The sequence below is a fragment of the Chrysochloris asiatica genome, unplaced genomic scaffold, assembly GCF_000296735.1.
Source record: "Chrysochloris asiatica unplaced genomic scaffold, ChrAsi1.0 scaffold00055, whole genome shotgun sequence".
NCBI classification, from domain to species: Eukaryota; Metazoa; Chordata; class Mammalia; order Afrosoricida; family Chrysochloridae; genus Chrysochloris; species Chrysochloris asiatica.
The window spans coordinates 6953339-6960430 of NW_006408573.1; the positions used below are offsets into that span (position 1 = coordinate 6953339).

Here is a 7092-nt window from a genome sequence, read left to right on the forward strand (position 1 = left end):
TTTCTAAGATTGTAAACCATTATGGGAGCAGACAGCCTCATCTTCCTCGTCTTTCTTTCCTAGAGCACCTGGTGGATTTGAACCACTGACCTTGGGGAAGCTACCGGGGCTTCTTGAAGATACCCAAAAAGAGATCTGCAAGTTCTCAGAAATAGTAGAGGAACCCACCGGATTGGAATTTAACTTTGAAATACATTATGAAAATAAGCTAATTTTAACTCATGAGTAACAGGAGTTAGATTATCACACCATGCATGCAGTGAAATGAATGTTGAATCACAAGTTGATTTTTGAAGACTTTGTTATTACTGACTAATGGTGAAGATTTTCACACCCATCCTTTATATAAATGGGTTTTTTTTTTTTTGGTTGTTACAGCAAGAGGATTCCTCTTGCAAAAATATTTGAGAGTTTCCTCAAACCTAAAGGTTTCAATTCTTTGACTGTCAAATAATTCTTTAAACATGTGACCATTTCCCTTATCTGTTCTGTGATCAGTGGCTACGCCGTTTCTTCGGTATCCTTATCAACGTCATGAAATCTCATGATTTTTTAGAGCTTTTTCAATGTACACTTTTTTTTTTTTTAATGTTTTATTGTGAATTATGTGATAGTTTACATGGGAGAACATTAGTTTTACATTCATCCTATCGTATATCGTTTCATTGCCATGGTTACAATCCCCTTCATGCATCGTCAACGAACCAAAGGGTATACACTACAAACTTGTCCCCCACCCCCAACCCCACCCCAGGTCTTCAGCACACAGCCCCTCTCTGTGTCTAAAGTCCCCAGCTGCTCCATCTCTCCACGTCATCGTCTCTGCCTCTATCTCAGGCATCACTGCTTCTCTGGGTACAGTCCCGCTCTCCACTCTTCTCCCTTGATGGTCCCAGGGACCTCCGCTCCTAGGCTGAAAAGTTAATCACTCCCATCCTTGCTACAAAACGTCTCCCTTTACATTTCCAACCCTCGCAAGCGGTCCTGATAACAATTATTCACCATTGTATCACAAGAGACCCATCTGTATTTCATTTCATCAGCCCCACCTAGACAAATTGGATCCTGCTCAGTGGAGATTCTACCTGAATTCCCACGTTTTTTGCAGTTTCATTTGTCAGTACGTTTGCTTTGGACAGGCTCTGCAGGGTTGGATGTGGACACCATGATCATTAACTAGATAATAGATTTTGGTGGAGATGTGTGGGATTTGAGAGAAGACCAGTCAATAAATGTTGCAGAGGCCAGCCTTTGCTTCCTGTGCTCTCTTGGCTATTAAGTATTCAGAGAACAAGGACCCCCCTCCCCACTAGGATCATCCTCATTTGAAAGCTGGGAAATAAGACTCAGAGAGGGGCTGTGACTTACCCAGGATCCCATAAATAGTAAGTGATGGCTATTGATCAAGAACCTAGAGTCTTTCTCAGACTTTCTAGAGGTGAGGGTAGGAGCCTAAGTTGATGATGTACCTAAACTCCATCTTCATCACCACTGGGCCTTCTCTCAATATCTTTGGGAAAATTGCTTGTGGGAGGGGTGGGTGGGAGAATCTATAGACTCATGGAGCCAAAGATGGGGGCTGATGGTAGGTTTGGCAGTTCATGTGAGTTCTCTCAGTTTTACAGCCACCCTATGGGCGTCGTGTTATTATTGCTGTCACCTGGGAGGTCTCAGACCCCAGATCTGACTGATTCTTTCAGTTTTACTATTGTCATGGTTAATCGCTTGACTGCTATCCAAAAGGTTGGTGGTTTGAACCCACCAAGAGGTGCCTCAGGAGAAAGTTCTGGTAATCTGTTTCTGAAAGGTCACAGCATTAAAAACCCTATAGAACAGAAAGCTTGTCAGTCCGTCTTCTGCCTATAACTGATTGGAATACCTAAAATGGGGCTACACGTGCCCAGTGAAGGAGGCTTCCTGCGGAGCCTCTGCAATACATAAGACTATAGGTGGAAGGCTGAACCACATCCAGATCTTCAGAGATGGGAAATTTCTACTTGAAAGGACGAGCAGACCAGCCTGGAGCAGCTAGAAACACAGAAGATACTTATTGAAAGAAAGACCTACAGGAAAAATGCAAAACAATAGAGGCAGACGGACTGTTACTACAAGAACAAACAAGTTGCTTGCCCAGGAGACATCAAGGCAAGTGGTCGGGTCCCCTCAGTGCAAACCCGCTTCCAAGACTAAGACTCAATGGGAATACACGCTCTGGTTGGTGACCATGCTTGTCACTGACAAGGGGAAATGAGGGAAAAACAGCAATGAAGCTGCAAGCTAAGCCCTACAATGTTCAATAGACTTTGTGAACCCGAATGAAGACCTGGTTGGCCAGCAGTGCAGCAAGACCTGGGGACTTTTGGGCCCAGAGCCAGTGACATAGCCACAGAAGACTAGTGTGGAGAGTGAAGCGTCCAGCTAATAAGAAGAGAGGGCATATGCACAAGAACACCCACACTTTCAGATAATACCCACTTGACCTGGTTTCAATGACTGGGATGATCAGAGCTCAACCAGAAGAAGAAAGAAGAGGAAAAAAAGAGTAATCTGATACAATTTGATGAACTTAACCTACACCTATGGATGCAGTAGCTCAAAAGAGGGAACAAATCCTTACAGCAAGGATCATTCCCACCCCCTCCATACACAGAGTAGACAGGGATGGGCAACTTGGACATTGGCTACCCAAAATGAGGGGGGGGGGTGGAGATTACAAAGGCAAGAAGTGACTGACTTACAAGCTTTCAAGAGGGAACCTAGATCCAGAGGGCGTGGAGAAAGGTAGAATCTCCACTGAGTAGTATCCAATCTGTCTAGGCGGGGCTGATGAAATGAAATGGGTGGATGGGTCTTTTGTGATACAATAGTGAATAATTGTTATCAGAACTGATTGTGAGGGTTGGAAATGTAAAGGTAGATATTTTGTAGCAAGGAGGGGAGGTATTAACTTTGCAGTCTAGGAGCGGAAGGTCCCTGGGACCATCAATGGAGAAGAACGGAGAGCGGGACCCTACCCAGAGAAGCAGTGATGCCTGAGATGGAGGCAGAGACAATGATGTGGAGAGCGGAGCAGCTGGGGACTTTAGACACAGAGAGGGAGAGGGGCTGTGTGATGACGACCAGGTGCAGGCATGTAGTGTATACCCTTTGGTTGGCTGATGGTGCATGGAGGGGATTGTAACCATGGCAATGAAACGATATAGGATAGGATGAATGTAAAACTAATGTTCTCCCATGTAAACTATCACATAATTCACAGTAAAACATTTAAAAACAACAACAATAACAAAACACCTATAGAGTGCCATTTTATTTTGACATATGTAGGGCTACCATGAATAAGGATCAACCAGCCCCGCCCACACGCATCCCTCCTCCTTCTTTCTCCCTCTCAGAACCTTTGCCTCCGGGGCACATTCCATCCTCGCAGCCTGTGATCCGCAGAGACAAAAATTATATACCGTTTTCTTGCCCCGCACACACTCGAGGCAAGCAAAAAAAAAAAAACCCCAAAACATATTTTCACCATGAGGGAAATCGTGCACATCCAGGCTGGTCAGTGTGGTAACCAGATCGGTGCCAAGTTTTGGGAAGTTATCAGGCATCGACCCCACTGGCACCTACCACGGAGACAGTGACCTGCAGCTTGACCACATCTCCGTGTACTACAATGAAGCCACAGATGGCAAATATGCTCCTCGGGCTATCTTGGTGGATCTAGAACCTGGGACCATGGACTCTGTTCGCTCAGGTCCTTTTGGCCAGATATTCAGACCAGACAACTTTGTTTTTGGTCAGTCTGGGGCAGGCAACAAATGGGCCAAGGGCCGTTATACAGAGGGGGCTGAGCTGGTTGACTCGTCTTGGATGTTGTTCGGAAGGAAGCCGTGAGCTGTGATTGCCTGCAGGGCTTTCAGCTGACCCACTCACTTGGTGGGGGCACCGGCTCTGGAATGGGCAGCTTGCTCATCAGCAAGATCCGTGAAGAGTATCCTGACCGCATCATGAACACCTTCAGTGTGGTGCCCTCACCCAAAGTATCTGACACTGTGGTTGAGCCCTACAATGCCACCCTCTCTGTCCACCAGTTGGTAGAGAACACTGACGAGACCTATTGCATCGATAATGAGGCCCTCTATGATATCTGCTTCTGCACCCTCAAGCTGACCACACCAACTTACGGAGACCTGAACCATCTTGTCTCAGCCACTATGAGCCGTGTTACCACCTGCCTCCGCTTCCCTGGTCAGCTCAATGCCGACCTCCGCAAACTAGCAGTCAACATGGTGCCCTTCCCACGTCTCCACTTCTTCATGCCTGGCTTTGCCCCGCTAACCAGCCGTGGGAGCCAGCAGTACCGGGCCCTCACTGTGCCTGAGCTCACCCAACAGGTCTTCGATGCCAAGAACATGATGGCTGCCTGTGATCCCCGCCATGGCTGGTACCTCACTGTGGCTGCCGTCTTCCGGGGGCAGATATCCATGAAGGAGGTGGATGAGCAGATGCTCAACGTACAGAATAAGAATAGCAGCTACTTCGTGGAATGGATCCCCAACAACGTCAAGACAGCTGTCTGTGACATCCCACCCCGTGGCCTCAAGATGGCAGTCACTTTCATTGGTAACAGCACTGCCATCCAGGAGCTCTTCAAGCGCATCTCAGAGCAGTTCACCGCCATGTTCTGTCGGAAGGCCTTCCTCCACTGGTACACAGGCGAGGGTATGGACGAGATGGAGTTCACCGAGGCTGAGAGCAACATGAACGACCTCGTCTCTGAGTATCAGCAGTGCCAGGATGCCACCGCAGAAGAGGAGGAGGATTTCGGTGAGGAGGCCGAAGAAGAGGCCTAAGACAGAGGCCATCACCTCAGGCTTCTCAGCTCCCTTAGCCTTCTTCCTCAGCTGCCCCTTCCCTCTCCCTCAGAATTTGCATTTTCTGCCTCTTTTTTCCCCTTCCCTTGAGAAGGTTCTATAGTAGCGCCTGACACATAGTCGGCACTCAATAAATACTTGTTGTTTGTTGAATGTCTCCTCTCTTTTTCCACTCTGAGAAACTTAAGATTCCTGCCACTCTAAGTCGCCCTGTATTTCCCTCTGGCACCCATGGCTTCCATCTGTCCAGTTAATATTTCCCTCTGTTTTCAAGATAATACTCCAGGAATCTGGGTCTCCTCCAGATCTTGTTTAGAACCATGTGCTGTAAACTCAGATGGCCACCAGCCTCAGCCCAAAGTGTATGCCAGGGTAGTCACGGAGAAAGGAAACCAGTGAACTCACAGCAGGTAGAAGTCACTAGAAGGAAAGGACTGGGATTTCCCATTCTAGAGCAGTTTTAAGGAGGGGTCTCCAGATTATTTCAGCCATCACCAGGCATTTCCCTGTTCCTGTCACTTCAGGGCTGGTATTAACAGCATTATCTCCATTTTTGGTTTCCCTTGAAGCTGTCCTGAGCTCCCAGTTTCTTTTGGAGGGGTCTGCCTTGCTTGGTCAAGTGGGATCCTTACCTCTCCCACTTCACCTCCCTCTCACATTTTATTCCTGTTCCACTTTAAATATGATAAAATAACAGGCTTAAACCTACAGGTTTGAGTCGATTCCCCCAGAGGAGCAGGACCAGGGCCTTATGACATTTCATTTCTTCTATTCACTATTACCTTTTTAATTTCTATCTCTGTCTTATTTCTCCCCCATTCTACACTTTAAATTTCTATTTGTGTTAAACTTCTTTTTTTTTTTTTTTTCATATTGAAAAGATGACATTGCCAAGAGCCAAAAAATAAACAGGAATTTAAAAAAAATAAAAAAAAAAGAATCAACCAGATGACAACAGGTAAAGACAGCCCTAAACCAAGCCTTCATCTGAATGTAGCAAGAATTGAGAGATTTGAGAAGTAAATAATTTTTTTACAATGTGACTTGATTTCTCTACTATCTTGTAGAGGGTGCTACCCACAAGTAACTTGCAGAGGGTGTGTGGCTTTCCCTGGGTGGAGACTGGGAGGGCTCACTCGCCTCCTTGCCTGGGACACTGAGTTTCTGAAGCTTAAGCATTCAGAAAGTTTGTAGAGGAGCAGGAAGCAGGGAAGTCATCCTAGAGGAAGCAGGAATTGAGCTGAGCCTTGAAGGATGGAGAGTAGCTGGAGACTATCCAGGTGCAGCTGGGACTGAGCAGAGAGGGGAGTATGAATACGGTAAATGCATCCAGAAGTTGGAAGGAGCTAAAGTATGAAGGCAGTAAGGAGCTGTTACTAAGTTTTGAGCAGGGAAGTGTCTTGGCAGTTAAGTTTCAGAATCTGAAGTGCAGGGACAGGTACTCACCCTTACCCTACCTACTAAGGCAGCACACAGTGAGACCCATCCATATTCAGACTGGAAAATGGTGAGGCTACTGGGTGGGCAGGACCTAAGAGTTGCTGCCTGGCCTTGAAGTGGAAGACTGGCATCGTAACCTTAGAGGTGGCCAGAAGAGCTCACAAAGGGAGACCTGGAAGTCAGGGTCTGAGTCATGGCCACAGAAAACCCAAACCAAGGGCTGTACTGATTTCCCTGAAAGATCTCACACTCCAGCTGGGATGGGAGGCTTAGCTCTTCAGAAATCTCTCGACCTTTCGAAGAGCAGTTTCCTTTTTTCCTTCTTGCAGAGACTCCATTGCTAGCTCTTGGGTTGGGCTTGGGCTGGTGCTGGAAGAGCCCTGGGGTGACAGTAGAGAGGAGGAGTCCATGTTGGGACATGCCTGGGTTTTGTTTTTTTTTTTAAGACAGAAGAGATGATTTATTGTACACGTTACATTCAGCCACAACAGAACAAACGAGTCCAGAATGTCATAGGTGCAGGACAAAGGATCGAAATGAACGGAATTAGTTCAGCAAGGTGGGTCTCAGCTCTTCCTAGTGTTCATCCAATGGCGATGGAAGTTCTAGATCCATTGAGCCATACGTTCTAGATAGTAGCACGTAGTCAACTTGTACCAGTGTCGCGGCCTCTGGCATTCTACATTCCTGCTGCTGTGGCTTCCGTGGGTACACACACTAACCTTTACTTGGTTAGTGGGTACAAACACTAACCTTTACTTGGTTAGTGGATACACACACT

The 7092-nt window shown here is 46.8% G+C and overlaps 1 pseudogene; it reads left to right on the plus strand.

Moving 5' to 3' along the window:
• Positions 1-3527: 3527 nt before the first annotated feature.
• On the plus strand, positions 3528-4850 carry LOC102823836 (annotated as a pseudogene).
• The last annotated feature ends 2242 nt before the right edge of the window (positions 4851-7092 follow it).